Raw genomic sequence first — 14,242 nt, 5'->3', positions numbered from 1 at the left:
TCCAAAAAAACGCCCTCTGCAGCAGGAGGAGCAGCCGCCGCCGCCGCCGCCTCACGCTACGCCCGATGCCCACAGCAAGTAACGCCGCGGACCATTCTAATTGCGTGCTGTCGAAATGCATCGGCGTACCCGTTTCGGCCTTTGCACACAAAGCCAAAGGAGCTTGTCTGCTACCTGGTCCAGGGAGAGGTGGGGCCTGCATCTCCCCCTTGCGCACCTCGCCAGGCCGTGCCTCGCAAAACGCACCGCGCTCTAGCCTCCCAACACTTGGGAAGGGCTTGGCCTGCTCTTGTTACCGATGCTCTCTGTCTGGCAGTTCTGCTGGACTGCTGTATGCTAGCCTCCCAGCTGGGTGCGAAATACAAGGAGACTGCTGCTATGAAAGAGTTGTGAGGAGAAAAAAATAAAAGAAAATAAAATGAATAACTGACCACAGTGTCTTAAAAATACTCCTGGTGTGACGAGGAAGAGGGCACGTCACAGAAGAAGAGGAGTAAAATGACAGGCTCCTTCGCCTACGGCCATACCACCCTGAATACGCCTGATCTCGGAAGCTAAGCAGGGTTGGGCCTGGTTAGTACTTGGATGGGAGACCGCCTGGGAATACCAGGTGTTGTAGGCTTTTGCTTTTCTCTCTTTTTTTTTTTTCCCGTACCCCACCACCAACAGAGGGCGACAGAGTCACCAGAAGCTAACAAAACTCTAAGGCCCTTTCTTTCTAGCACCCCTTTTCACTCCTTCTTGCTTCAGCTGGCCTCCCACAGCAACTTGACGCCCTCAAGCCTCACTCCGCTCGTACCTCTTGCACACTCTGCACCAAAAAACAGCACTTTCGCAAAGCTGTCTTGCAGCAAATAGCACAGGCACGCTTCATGCTTTCCTTCACTGGTCTGTGCCGTGCCAAACTACACATACAGGAGGCCGGGGGGGGTGGGAATCCTTTCCCCATGTGTTTCTCGCTCACCGTGAACGCGTTAACCTTTTACTTGAACCTTCTCACCTTCTCTGTCCTGTCCCAGGCCTTAGTAAAGGCAATCCAAAAAAACGCCCTCTGCAGCAGGAGGAGCAGCCGCCGCCGCCGCCGCCTCACGCTACGCCCGATGCCCACAGCAAGTAACGCCGCGGACCATTCTAATTGCGTGCTGTCGAAATGCATCGGCGTACCCGTTTCGGCCTTTGCACACAAAGCCAAAGGAGCTTGTCTGCTACCTGGTCCAGGGAGAGGTGGGGCCTGCATCTCCCCCTTGCGCACCTCGCCAGGCCGTGCCTCGCAAAACGCACCGCGCTCTAGCCTCCCAACACTTGGGAAGGGCTTGGCCTGCTCTTGTTACCGATGCTCTCTGTCTGGCAGTTCTGCTGGACTGCTGTATGCTAGCCTCCCAGCTGGGTGCGAAATACAAGGAGACTGCTGCTATGAAAGAGTTGTGAGGAGAAAAAAATAAAAGAAAATAAAATGAATAACTGACCACAGTGTCTTAAAAATACTCCTGGTGTGACGAGGAAGAGGGCACGTCACAGAAGAAGAGGAGTAAAATGACAGGCTCCTTCGCCTACGGCCATACCACCCTGAATACGCCTGATCTCGGAAGCTAAGCAGGGTTGGGCCTGGTTAGTACTTGGATGGGAGACCGCCTGGGAATACCAGGTGTTGTAGGCTTTTGCTTTTCTCTCTTTTTTTTTTTTCCCGTACCCCACCACCAACAGAGGGCGACAGAGTCACCAGAAGCTAACAAAACTCTAAGGCCCTTTCTTTCTAGCACCCCTTTTCACTCCTTCTTGCTTCAGCTGGCCTCCCACAGCAACTTGACGCCCTCAAGCCTCACTCCGCTCGTACCTCTTGCACACTCTGCACCAAAAAACAGCACTTTCGCAAAGCTGTCTTGCAGCAAATAGCACAGGCACGCTTCATGCTTTCCTTCACTGGTCTGTGCCGTGCCAAACTACACATACAGGAGGCCGGGGGGGGTGGGAATCCTTTCCCCATGTGTTTCTCGCTCACCGTGAACGCGTTAACCTTTTACTTGAACCTTCTCACCTTCTCTGTCCTGTCCCAGGCCTTAGTAAAGGCAATCCAAAAAAACGCCCTCTGCAGCAGGAGGAGCAGCCGCCGCCGCCGCCTCACGCTACGCCCGATGCCCACAGCAAGTAACGCCGCGGACCATTCTAATTGCGTGCTGTCGAAATGCATCGGCGTACCCGTTTCGGCCTTTGCACACAAAGCCAAAGGAGCTTGTCTGCTACCTGGTCCAGGGAGAGGTGGGGCCTGCATCTCCCCCTTGCGCACCTCGCCAGGCCGTGCCTCGCAAAACGCACCGCGCTCTAGCCTCCCAACACTTGGGAAGGGCTTGGCCTGCTCTTGTTACCGATGCTCTCTGTCTGGCAGTTCTGCTGGACTGCTGTATGCTAGCCTCCCAGCTGGGTGCGAAATACAAGGAGACTGCTGCTATGAAAGAGTTGTGAGGAGAAAAAAATAAAAGAAAATAAAATGAATAACTGACCACAGTGTCTTAAAAATACTCCTGGTGTGACGAGGAAGAGGGCACGTCACAGAAGAAGAGGAGTAAAATGACAGGCTCCTTCGCCTACGGCCATACCACCCTGAATACGCCCGATCTCGTCTGATCTCGGAAGCTAAGCGGGGTTGGGCCTGGTTAGTACTTGGATGGGAGACCGCCTGGGAATACCAGGTGTTGTAGGCTTTTGCTTTTCTCTCTTTTTTTTTTTCCCGTACCCCACCACCAACAGAGGGCGACAGAGTCACCAGAAGCTAACAAAACTCTAAGGCCCTTTCTTTCTAGCACCCCTTTTCACTCCTTCTTGCTTCAGCTGGCCTCCCACAGCAACTTGACGCCCTCAAGCCTCACTCCGCTCGTACCTCTTGCACACTCTGCACCAAAAAACAGCACTTTCGCAAAGCTGTCTTGCAGCAAATAGCACAGGCACGCTTCATGCTTTCCTTCACTGGTCTGTGCCGTGCCAAACTACACATACAGGAGGCCGGGGGGGGTGGGAATCCTTTCCCCATGTGTTTCTCGCTCACCGTGAACGCGTTAACCTTTTACTTGAACCTTCTCACCTTCTCTGTCCTGTCCCAGGCCTTAGTAAAGGCAATCCAAAAAAACGCCCTCTGCAGCAGGAGGAGCAGCAGCCGCCGCCGCCGCCGCCTCACGCTACGCCCGATGCCCACAGCAAGTAACGCCGCGGACCATTCTAATTGCGTGCTGTCGAAATGCATCGGCGTACCCGTTTCGGCCTTTGCACACAAAGCCAAAGGAGCTTGTCTGCTACCTGGTCCAGGGAGAGGTGGGGCCTGCATCTCCCCCTTGCGCACCTCGCCAGGCCGTGCCTCGCAAAACGCACCGCGCTCTAGCCTCCCAACACTTGGGAAGGGCTTGGCCTGCTCTTGTTACCGATGCTCTCTGTCTGGCAGTTCTGCTGGACTGCTGTATGCTAGCCTCCCAGCTGGGTGCGAAATACAAGGAGACTGCTGCTATGAAAGAGTTGTGAGGAGAAAAAAATAAAAGAAAATAAAATGAATAACTGACCACAGTGTCTTAAAAATACTCCTGGTGTGACGAGGAAGAGGGCACGTCACAGAAGAAGAGGAGTAAAATGACAGGCTCCTTCGCCTACGGCCATACCACCCTGAATACGCCCGATCTCGTCTGATCTCGGAAGCTAAGCAGGGTTGGGCCTGGTTAGTACTTGGATGGGAGACCGCCTGGGAATACCAGGTGTTGTAGGCTTTTGCTTTTCTCTCTTTTTTTTTTCCCCGTACCCCACCACCAACAGAGGGCGACAGAGTCACCAGAAGCTAACAAAACTCTAAGGCCCTTTCTTTCTAGCACCCCTTTTCACTCCTTCTTGCTTCAGCTGGCCTCCCACAGCAACTTGACGCCCTCAAGCCTCACTCCGCTCGTACCTCTTGCACACTCTGCACCAAAAAACAGCACTTTCGCAAAGCTGTCTTGCAGCAAATACCACAGGCACGCTTCATGCTTTCCTTCACTGGTCTGTGCCGTGCCAAACTACACATACAGGAGGCCGGGGGGGTGGGAATCCTTTCCCCATGTGTTTCTTGCTCACCGTGAACGCGTTAACCCTTTACTTGAACCTTCTCACCTTCTCTGTCCTGTCCCAGGCCTTAGTAAAGGCAATCCAAAAAAACGCCCTCTGCAGCAGGAGGAGCAGCCGCCGCCTCACGCTACGCCCGATGCCCACAGCAAGTAACGCCGCGGACCATTCTAATTGCGTGCTGTCGAAATGCATCGGCGTACCCGTTTCGGCCTTTGCACACAAAGCCAAAGGAGCTTGTCTGCTACCTGGTCCAGGGAGAGGTGGGGCCTGCATCTCCCCCTTGCGCACCTCGCCAGGCCGTGCCTCGCAAAACGCACCGCGCTCTAGCCTCCCAACACTTGGGAAGGGCTTGGCCTGCTCTTGTTACCGATGCTCTCTGTCTGGCAGTTCTGCTGGACTGCTGTATGCTAGCCTCCCAGCTGGGTGCGAAATACAAGGAGACTGCTGCTATGAAAGAGTTGTGAGGAGAAAAAAATAAAAGAAAATAAAATGAATAACTGACCACAGTGTCTTAAAAATACTCCTGGTGTGACGAGGAAGAGGGCACGTCACAGAAGAAGAGGAGTAAAATGACAGGCTCCTTCGCCTACGGCCATACCACCCTGAATACGCCCGATCTCGTCTGATCTCGGAAGCTAAGCAGGGTTGGGCCTGGTTAGTACTTGGATGGGAGACCGCCTGGGAATACCAGGTGTTGTAGGCTTTTGCTTTTCTCTCTTTTTTTTTTTCCCGTACCCCACCACCAACAGAGGGCGACAGAGTCACCAGAAGCTAACAAAACTCTAAGGCCCTTTCTTTCTAGCACCCCTTTTCACTCCTTCTTGCTTCAGCTGGCCTCCCACAGCAACTTGACGCCCTCAAGCCTCACTCCGCTCGTACCTCTTGCACACTCTGCACCAAAAAACAGCACTTTCGCAAAGCTGTCTTGCAGCAAATAGCACAGGCACACTTCATGCTTTCCTTCACTGGTCTGTGCCGTGCCAAACTACACATACAGGAGGCCGGGGGGGGTGGGAATCCTTTCCCCATGTGTTTCTCGCTCACCGTGAACGCGTTAACCTTTTACTTGAACCTTCTCACCTTCTCTGTCCTGTCCCAGGCCTTAGTAAAGGCAATCCAAAAAAACGCCCTCTGCAGCAGGAGGAGCAGCCGCCGCCGCCGCCGCCTCACGCTACGCCCGATGCCCACAGCAAGTAACGCCGCGGACCATTCTAATTGCGTGCTGTCGAAATGCATCGGCGTACCCGTTTCGGCCTTTGCACACAAAGCCAAAGGAGCTTGTCTGCTACCTGGTCCAGGGAGAGGTGGGGCCTGCATCTCCCCCTTGCGCACCTCGCCAGGCCGTGCCTCGCAAAACGCACCGCGCTCTAGCCTCCCAACACTTGGGAAGGGCTTGGCCTGCTCTTGTTACCGATGCTCTCTGTCTGGCAGTTCTGCTGGACTGCTGTATGCTAGCCTCCCAGCTGGGTGCGAAATACAAGGAGACTGCTGCTATGAAAGAGTTGTGAGGAGAAAAAAATAAAAGAAAATAAAATGAATAACTGACCACAGTGTCTTAAAAATACTCCTGGTGTGACGAGGAAGAGGGCACGTCACAGAAGAAGAGGAGTAAAATGACAGGCTCCTTCGCCTACGGCCATACCACCCTGAATACGCCCGATCTCGTCTGATCTCGGAAGCTAAGCAGGGTTGGGCCTGGTTAGTGCTTGGATGGGAGACCGCCTGGGAATACCAGGTGTTGTAGGCTTTTGCTTTTCTCTCTTTTTTTTTTTCCCGTACCCCACCACCAACAGAGGGCGACAGAGTCACCAGAAGCTAACAAAACTCTAAGGCCCTTTCTTTCTAGCACCCCTTTTCACTCCTTCTTGCTTCAGCTGGCCTCCCACAGCAACTTGACGCCCTCAAGCCTCACTCCGCTCGTACCTCTTGCACACTCTGCACCAAAAAACAGCACTTTCGCAAAGCTGTCTTGCAGCAAATAGCACAGGCACGCTTCATGCTTTCCTTCACTGGTCTGTGCCGTGCCAAACTACACATACAGGAGGCCGGGGGGGGTGGGAATCCTTTCCCCATGTGTTTCTCGCTCACCGTGAACGCGTTAACCTTTTACTTGAACCTTCTCACCTTCTCTGTCCTGTCCCAGGCCTTAGTAAAGGCAATCCAAAAAAACGCCCTCTGCAGCAGGAGGAGCAGCCGCCGCCGCCGCCGCCTCACGCTACGCCCGATGCCCACAGCAAGTAACGCCGCGGACCATTCTAATTGCGTGCTGTCGAAATGCATCGGCGTACCCGTTTCGGCCTTTGCACACAAAGCCAAAGGAGCTTGTCTGCTACCTGGTCCAGGGAGAGGTGGGGCCTGCATCTCCCCCTTGCGCACCTCGCCAGGCCGTGCCTCGCAAAACGCACCGCGCTCTAGCCTCCCAACACTTGGGAAGGGCTTGGCCTGCTCTTGTTACCGATGCTCTCTGTCTGGCAGTTCTGCTGGACTGCTGTATGCTAGCCTCCCAGCTGGGTGCGAAATACAAGGAGACTGCTGCTATGAAAGAGTTGTGAGGAGAAAAAAATAAAAGAAAATAAAATGAATAACTGACCACAGTGTCTTAAAAATACTCCTGGTGTGACGAGGAAGAGGGCACGTCACAGAAGAAGAGGAGTAAAATGACAGGCTCCTTCGCCTACGGCCATACCACCCTGAATACGCCTGATCTCGGAAGCTAAGCAGGGTTGGGCCTGGTTAGTACTTGGATGGGAGACCGCCTGGGAATACCAGGTGTTGTAGGCTTTTGCTTTTCTCTCTTTTTTTTTTTTCCCGTACCCCACCACCAACAGAGGGCGACAGAGTCACCAGAAGCTAACAAAACTCTAAGGCCCTTTCTTTCTAGCACCCCTTTTCACTCCTTCTTGCTTCAGCTGGCCTCCCACAGCAACTTGACGCCCTCAAGCCTCACTCCGCTCGTACCTCTTGCACACTCTGCACCAAAAAACAGCACTTTCGCAAAGCTGTCTTGCAGCAAATAGCACAGGCACGCTTCATGCTTTCCTTCACTGGTCTGTGCCGTGCCAAACTACACATACAGGAGGCCGGGGGGGGTGGGAATCCTTTCCCCATGTGTTTCTCGCTCACCGTGAACGCGTTAACCTTTTACTTGAACCTTCTCACCTTCTCTGTCCTGTCCCAGGCCTTAGTAAAGGCAATCCAAAAAAACGCCCTCTGCAGCAGGAGGAGCAGCCGCCGCCGCCGCCTCACGCTACGCCCGATGCCCACAGCAAGTAACGCCGCGGACCATTCTAATTGCGTGCTGTCGAAATGCATCGGCGTACCCGTTTCGGCCTTTGCACACAAAGCCAAAGGAGCTTGTCTGCTACCTGGTCCAGGGAGAGGTGGGGCCTGCATCTCCCCCTTGCGCACCTCGCCAGGCCGTGCCTCGCAAAACGCACCGCGCTCTAGCCTCCCAACACTTGGGAAGGGCTTGGCCTGCTCTTGTTACCGATGCTCTCTGTCTGGCAGTTCTGCTGGACTGCTGTATGCTAGCCTCCCAGCTGGGTGCGAAATACAAGGAGACTGCTGCTATGAAAGAGTTGTGAGGAGAAAAAAATAAAAGAAAATAAAATGAATAACTGACCACAGTGTCTTAAAAATACTCCTGGTGTGACGAGGAAGAGGGCACGTCACAGAAGAAGAGGAGTAAAATGACAGGCTCCTTCGCCTACGGCCATACCACCCTGAATACGCCCGATCTCGTCTGATCTCGGAAGCTAAGCGGGGTTGGGCCTGGTTAGTACTTGGATGGGAGACCGCCTGGGAATACCAGGTGTTGTAGGCTTTTGCTTTTCTCTCTTTTTTTTTTTCCCGTACCCCACCACCAACAGAGGGCGACAGAGTCACCAGAAGCTAACAAAACTCTAAGGCCCTTTCTTTCTAGCACCCCTTTTCACTCCTTCTTGCTTCAGCTGGCCTCCCACAGCAACTTGACGCCCTCAAGCCTCACTCCGCTCGTACCTCTTGCACACTCTGCACCAAAAAACAGCACTTTCGCAAAGCTGTCTTGCAGCAAATAGCACAGGCACGCTTCATGCTTTCCTTCACTGGTCTGTGCCGTGCCAAACTACACATACAGGAGGCCGGGGGGGGTGGGAATCCTTTCCCCATGTGTTTCTCGCTCACCGTGAACGCGTTAACCTTTTACTTGAACCTTCTCACCTTCTCTGTCCTGTCCCAGGCCTTAGTAAAGGCAATCCAAAAAAACGCCCTCTGCAGCAGGAGGAGCAGCAGCCGCCGCCGCCGCCGCCTCACGCTACGCCCGATGCCCACAGCAAGTAACGCCGCGGACCATTCTAATTGCGTGCTGTCGAAATGCATCGGCGTACCCGTTTCGGCCTTTGCACACAAAGCCAAAGGAGCTTGTCTGCTACCTGGTCCAGGGAGAGGTGGGGCCTGCATCTCCCCCTTGCGCACCTCGCCAGGCCGTGCCTCGCAAAACGCACCGCGCTCTAGCCTCCCAACACTTGGGAAGGGCTTGGCCTGCTCTTGTTACCGATGCTCTCTGTCTGGCAGTTCTGCTGGACTGCTGTATGCTAGCCTCCCAGCTGGGTGCGAAATACAAGGAGACTGCTGCTATGAAAGAGTTGTGAGGAGAAAAAAATAAAAGAAAATAAAATGAATAACTGACCACAGTGTCTTAAAAATACTCCTGGTGTGACGAGGAAGAGGGCACGTCACAGAAGAAGAGGAGTAAAATGACAGGCTCCTTCGCCTACGGCCATACCACCCTGAATACGCCCGATCTCGTCTGATCTCGGAAGCTAAGCAGGGTTGGGCCTGGTTAGTACTTGGATGGGAGACCGCCTGGGAATACCAGGTGTTGTAGGCTTTTGCTTTTCTCTCTTTTTTTTTTTCCCGTACCCCACCACCAACAGAGGGCGACAGAGTCACCAGAAGCTAACAAAACTCTAAGGCCCTTTCTTTCTAGCACCCCTTTTCACTCCTTCTTGCTTCAGCTGGCCTCCCACAGCAACTTGACGCCCTCAAGCCTCACTCCGCTCGTACCTCTTGCACACTCTGCACCAAAAAACAGCACTTTCGCAAAGCTGTCTTGCAGCAAATACCACAGGCACGCTTCATGCTTTCCTTCACTGGTCTGTGCCGTGCCAAACTACACATACAGGAGGCCGGGGGGGTGGGAATCCTTTCCCCATGTGTTTCTTGCTCACCGTGAACGCGTTAACCCTTTACTTGAACCTTCTCACCTTCTCTGTCCTGTCCCAGGCCTTAGTAAAGGCAATCCAAAAAAACGCCCTCTGCAGCAGGAGGAGCAGCCGCCGCCTCACGCTACGCCCGATGCCCACAGCAAGTAACGCCGCGGACCATTCTAATTGCGTGCTGTCGAAATGCATCGGCGTACCCGTTTCGGCCTTTGCACACAAAGCCAAAGGAGCTTGTCTGCTACCTGGTCCAGGGAGAGGTGGGGCCTGCATCTCCCCCTTGCGCACCTCGCCAGGCCGTGCCTCGCAAAACGCACCGCGCTCTAGCCTCCCAACACTTGGGAAGGGCTTGGCCTGCTCTTGTTACCGATGCTCTCTGTCTGGCAGTTCTGCTGGACTGCTGTATGCTAGCCTCCCAGCTGGGTGCGAAATACAAGGAGACTGCTGCTATGAAAGAGTTGTGAGGAGAAAAAAATAAAAGAAAATAAAATGAATAACTGACCACAGTGTCTTAAAAATACTCCTGGTGTGACGAGGAAGAGGGCACGTCACAGAAGAAGAGGAGTAAAATGACAGGCTCCTTCGCCTACGGCCATACCACCCTGAATACGCCCGATCTCGTCTGATCTCGGAAGCTAAGCAGGGTTGGGCCTGGTTAGTACTTGGATGGGAGACCGCCTGGGAATACCAGGTGTTGTAGGCTTTTGCTTTTCTCTCTTTTTTTTTTTCCCGTACCCCACCACCAACAGAGGGCGACAGAGTCACCAGAAGCTAACAAAACTCTAAGGCCCTTTCTTTCTAGCACCCCTTTTCACTCCTTCTTGCTTCAGCTGGCCTCCCACAGCAACTTGACGCCCTCAAGCCTCACTCCGCTCGTACCTCTTGCACACTCTGCACCAAAAAACAGCACTTTCGCAAAGCTGTCTTGCAGCAAATAGCACAGGCACACTTCATGCTTTCCTTCACTGGTCTGTGCCGTGCCAAACTACACATACAGGAGGCCGGGGGGGGTGGGAATCCTTTCCCCATGTGTTTCTCGCTCACCGTGAACGCGTTAACCTTTTACTTGAACCTTCTCACCTTCTCTGTCCTGTCCCAGGCCTTAGTAAAGGCAATCCAAAAAAACGCCCTCTGCAGCAGGAGGAGCAGCCGCCGCCGCCGCCGCCTCACGCTACGCCCGATGCCCACAGCAAGTAACGCCGCGGACCATTCTAATTGCGTGCTGTCGAAATGCATCGGCGTACCCGTTTCGGCCTTTGCACACAAAGCCAAAGGAGCTTGTCTGCTACCTGGTCCAGGGAGAGGTGGGGCCTGCATCTCCCCCTTGCGCACCTCGCCAGGCCGTGCCTCGCAAAACGCACCGCGCTCTAGCCTCCCAACACTTGGGAAGGGCTTGGCCTGCTCTTGTTACCGATGCTCTCTGTCTGGCAGTTCTGCTGGACTGCTGTATGCTAGCCTCCCAGCTGGGTGCGAAATACAAGGAGACTGCTGCTATGAAAGAGTTGTGAGGAGAAAAAAATAAAAGAAAATAAAATGAATAACTGACCACAGTGTCTTAAAAATACTCCTGGTGTGACGAGGAAGAGGGCACGTCACAGAAGAAGAGGAGTAAAATGACAGGCTCCTTCGCCTACGGCCATACCACCCTGAATACGCCTGATCTCGGAAGCTAAGCAGGGTTGGGCCTGGTTAGTACTTGGATGGGAGACCGCCTGGGAATACCAGGTGTTGTAGGCTTTTGCTTTTCTCTCTTTTTTTTTTTTCCCGTACCCCACCACCAACAGAGGGCGACAGAGTCACCAGAAGCTAACAAAACTCTAAGGCCCTTTCTTTCTAGCACCCCTTTTCACTCCTTCTTGCTTCAGCTGGCCTCCCACAGCAACTTGACGCCCTCAAGCCTCACTCCGCTCGTACCTCTTGCACACTCTGCACCAAAAAACAGCACTTTCGCAAAGCTGTCTTGCAGCAAATAGCACAGGCACGCTTCATGCTTTCCTTCACTGGTCTGTGCCGTGCCAAACTAAACATACAGGAGGCCGGGGGGGGTGGGAATCCTTTCCCCATGTGTTTCTCGCTCACCGTGAACGCGTTAACCTTTTACTTGAACCTTCTCACCTTCTCTGTCCTGTCCCAGGCCTTAGTAAAGGCAATCCAAAAAAACGCCCTCTGCAGCAGGAGGAGCAGCCGCCGCCGCCGCCTCACGCTACGCCCGATGCCCACAGCAAGTAACGCCGCGGACCATTCTAATTGCGTGCTGTCGAAATGCATCGGCGTACCCGTTTCGGCCTTTGCACACAAAGCCAAAGGAGCTTGTCTGCTACCTGGTCCAGGGAGAGGTGGGGCCTGCATCTCCCCCTTGCGCACCTCGCCAGGCCGTGCCTCGCAAAACGCACCGCGCTCTAGCCTCCCAACACTTGGGAAGGGCTTGGCCTGCTCTTGTTACCGATGCTCTCTGTCTGGCAGTTCTGCTGGACTGCTGTATGCTAGCCTCCCAGCTGGGTGCGAAATACAAGGAGACTGCTGCTATGAAAGAGTTGTGAGGAGAAAAAAATAAAAGAAAATAAAATGAATAACTGACCACAGTGTCTTAAAAATACTCCTGGTGTGACGAGGAAGAGGGCACGTCACAGAAGAAGAGGAGTAAAATGACAGGCTCCTTCGCCTACGGCCATACCACCCTGAATACGCCCGATCTCGTCTGATCTCGGAAGCTAAGCGGGGTTGGGCCTGGTTAGTACTTGGATGGGAGACCGCCTGGGAATACCAGGTGTTGTAGGCTTTTGCTTTTCTCTCTTTTTTTTTTTCCCGTACCCCACCACCAACAGAGGGCGACAGAGTCACCAGAAGCTAACAAAACTCTAAGGCCCTTTCTTTCTAGCACCCCTTTTCACTCCTTCTTGCTTCAGCTGGCCTCCCACAGCAACTTGACGCCCTCAAGCCTCACTCCGCTCGTACCTCTTGCACACTCTGCACCAAAAAACAGCACTTTCGCAAAGCTGTCTTGCAGCAAATAGCACAGGCACGCTTCATGCTTTCCTTCACTGGTCTGTGCCGTGCCAAACTACACATACAGGAGGCCGGGGGGGGTGGGAATCCTTTCCCCATGTGTTTCTCGCTCACCGTGAACGCGTTAACCTTTTACTTGAACCTTCTCACCTTCTCTGTCCTGTCCCAGGCCTTAGTAAAGGCAATCCAAAAAAACGCCCTCTGCAGCAGGAGGAGCAGCAGCCGCCGCCGCCGCCGCCTCACGCTACGCCCGATGCCCACAGCAAGTAACGCCGCGGACCATTCTAATTGCGTGCTGTCGAAATGCATCGGCGTACCCGTTTCGGCCTTTGCACACAAAGCCAAAGGAGCTTGTCTGCTACCTGGTCCAGGGAGAGGTGGGGCCTGCATCTCCCCCTTGCGCACCTCGCCAGGCCGTGCCTCGCAAAACGCACCGCGCTCTAGCCTCCCAACACTTGGGAAGGGCTTGGCCTGCTCTTGTTACCGATGCTCTCTGTCTGGCAGTTCTGCTGGACTGCTGTATGCTAGCCTCCCAGCTGGGTGCGAAATACAAGGAGACTGCTGCTATGAAAGAGTTGTGAGGAGAAAAAAATAAAAGAAAATAAAATGAATAACTGACCACAGTGTCTTAAAAATACTCCTGGTGTGACGAGGAAGAGGGCACGTCACAGAAGAAGAGGAGTAAAATGACAGGCTCCTTCGCCTACGGCCATACCACCCTGAATACGCCCGATCTCGTCTGATCTCGGAAGCTAAGCAGGGTTGGGCCTGGTTAGTACTTGGATGGGAGACCGCCTGGGAATACCAGGTGTTGTAGGCTTTTGCTTTTCTCTCTTTTTTTTTTTCCCGTACCCCACCACCAACAGAGGGCGACAGAGTCACCAGAAGCTAACAAAACTCTAAGGCCCTTTCTTTCTAGCACCCCTTTTCACTCCTTCTTGCTTCAGCTGGCCTCCCACAGCAACTTGACGCCCTCAAGCCTCACTCCGCTCGTACCTCTTGCACACTCTGCACCAAAAAACAGCACTTTCGCAAAGCTGTCTTGCAGCAAATACCACAGGCACGCTTCATGCTTTCCTTCACTGGTCTGTGCCGTGCCAAACTACACATACAGGAGGCCGGGGGGGGTGGGAATCCTTTCCCCATGTGTTTCTCGCTCACCGTGAACGCGTTAACCCTTTACTTGAACCTTCTCACCTTCTCTGTCCTGTCCCAGGCCTTAGTAAAGGCAATCCAAAAAAACGCCCTCTGCAGCAGGAGGAGCAGCCGCCGCCGCCGCCTCACGCTACGCCCGATGCCCACAGCAAGTAACGCCGCGGACCATTCTAATTGCGTGCTGTCGAAATGCATCGGCGTACCCGTTTCGGCCTTTGCACACAAAGCCAAAGGAGCTTGTCTGCTACCTGGTCCAGGGAGAGGTGGGGCCTGCATCTCCCCCTTGCGCACCTCGCCAGGCCGTGCCTCGCAAAACGCACCGCGCTCTAGCCTCCCAACACTTGGGAAGGGCTTGGCCTGCTCTTGTTACCGATGCTCTCTGTCTGGCAGTTCTGCTGGACTGCTGTATGCTAGCCTCCCAGCTGGGTGCGAAATACAAGGAGACTGCTGCTATGAAAGAGTTGTGAGGAGAAAAAAATAAACGAAAATAAAATGAATAACTGACCACAGTGTCTTAAAAATACTCCTGGTGTGACGAGGAAGAGGGCACGTCACAGAAGAAGAGGAGTAAAATGACAGGCTCCTTCGCCTACGGCCATACCACCCTGAATACGCCCGATCTCGTCTGATCTCGGAAGCTAAGCAGGGTTGGGCCTGGTTAGTACTTGGATGGGAGACCGCCTGGGAATACCAGGTGTTGTAGGCTTTTGCTTTTCTCTCTTTTTTTTTTTCCCGTACCCCACCACCAACAGAGGGCGACAGAGTCACCAGAAGCTAACAAAACTCTAAGGCCCTTTCTTTCT

At 53.7% G+C, this 14,242-nt stretch overlaps 10 non-coding genes and 4 pseudogenes across 10 annotated transcripts; all 14 read left to right on the top strand.

The window, feature by feature from the left end:
- Nucleotides 1–513: 513 nt before the first annotated feature.
- On the top strand, nucleotides 514–622 carry LOC128504137 (uncharacterized; annotated as a pseudogene).
- A 926-nt stretch (nucleotides 623–1,548) lies between these two features.
- Nucleotides 1,549–1,657, top strand: LOC128504136 (uncharacterized; annotated as a pseudogene).
- A 923-nt stretch (nucleotides 1,658–2,580) lies between these two features.
- On the top strand, nucleotides 2,581–2,699 carry LOC128504092 (5S ribosomal RNA). Its single transcript, XR_008355359.1, has one exon. It is a non-coding gene; the product is annotated as a 5S ribosomal RNA (ribosomal RNA).
- A 928-nt stretch (nucleotides 2,700–3,627) lies between these two features.
- LOC128504081 (5S ribosomal RNA) lies at nucleotides 3,628–3,746 on the top strand. The gene has a single exon (XR_008355349.1). It is a non-coding gene; the product is annotated as a 5S ribosomal RNA (ribosomal RNA).
- Nucleotides 3,747–4,661: 915 nt separating this feature from the next.
- On the top strand, nucleotides 4,662–4,780 carry LOC128504080 (5S ribosomal RNA). Its single transcript, XR_008355348.1, has one exon. It is a non-coding gene; the product is annotated as a 5S ribosomal RNA (ribosomal RNA).
- Nucleotides 4,781–5,705: 925 nt separating this feature from the next.
- LOC128504107 (5S ribosomal RNA) lies at nucleotides 5,706–5,824 on the top strand. The gene has a single exon (XR_008355373.1). It is a non-coding gene; the product is annotated as a 5S ribosomal RNA (ribosomal RNA).
- Nucleotides 5,825–6,749: 925 nt separating this feature from the next.
- Nucleotides 6,750–6,858, top strand: LOC128504135 (uncharacterized; annotated as a pseudogene).
- Nucleotides 6,859–7,781: 923 nt separating this feature from the next.
- Nucleotides 7,782–7,900, top strand: LOC128504091 (5S ribosomal RNA). The gene has a single exon (XR_008355358.1). It is a non-coding gene; the product is annotated as a 5S ribosomal RNA (ribosomal RNA).
- A 928-nt stretch (nucleotides 7,901–8,828) lies between these two features.
- LOC128504079 (5S ribosomal RNA) lies at nucleotides 8,829–8,947 on the top strand. Its single transcript, XR_008355347.1, has one exon. It is a non-coding gene; the product is annotated as a 5S ribosomal RNA (ribosomal RNA).
- Nucleotides 8,948–9,862: 915 nt separating this feature from the next.
- On the top strand, nucleotides 9,863–9,981 carry LOC128504078 (5S ribosomal RNA). Its single transcript, XR_008355346.1, has one exon. It is a non-coding gene; the product is annotated as a 5S ribosomal RNA (ribosomal RNA).
- Nucleotides 9,982–10,906: 925 nt separating this feature from the next.
- On the top strand, nucleotides 10,907–11,015 carry LOC128504134 (uncharacterized; annotated as a pseudogene).
- Nucleotides 11,016–11,938: 923 nt separating this feature from the next.
- Nucleotides 11,939–12,057, top strand: LOC128504090 (5S ribosomal RNA). The gene has a single exon (XR_008355357.1). It is a non-coding gene; the product is annotated as a 5S ribosomal RNA (ribosomal RNA).
- Nucleotides 12,058–12,985: 928 nt separating this feature from the next.
- Nucleotides 12,986–13,104, top strand: LOC128504077 (5S ribosomal RNA). Its single transcript, XR_008355345.1, has one exon. It is a non-coding gene; the product is annotated as a 5S ribosomal RNA (ribosomal RNA).
- A 922-nt stretch (nucleotides 13,105–14,026) lies between these two features.
- LOC128504076 (5S ribosomal RNA) lies at nucleotides 14,027–14,145 on the top strand. Its single transcript, XR_008355344.1, has one exon. It is a non-coding gene; the product is annotated as a 5S ribosomal RNA (ribosomal RNA).
- The last annotated feature ends 97 nt before the right edge of the window (nucleotides 14,146–14,242 follow it).

This window comes from Spea bombifrons, chromosome 8 (assembly GCF_027358695.1).
Source record: "Spea bombifrons isolate aSpeBom1 chromosome 8, aSpeBom1.2.pri, whole genome shotgun sequence".
NCBI lineage: Eukaryota > Metazoa > Chordata > Amphibia > Anura > Pelobatidae > Spea > Spea bombifrons.
Note: the sequence above shows the minus strand (reverse complement) of the source record. Positions and strands in the feature narration are given on the sequence as shown.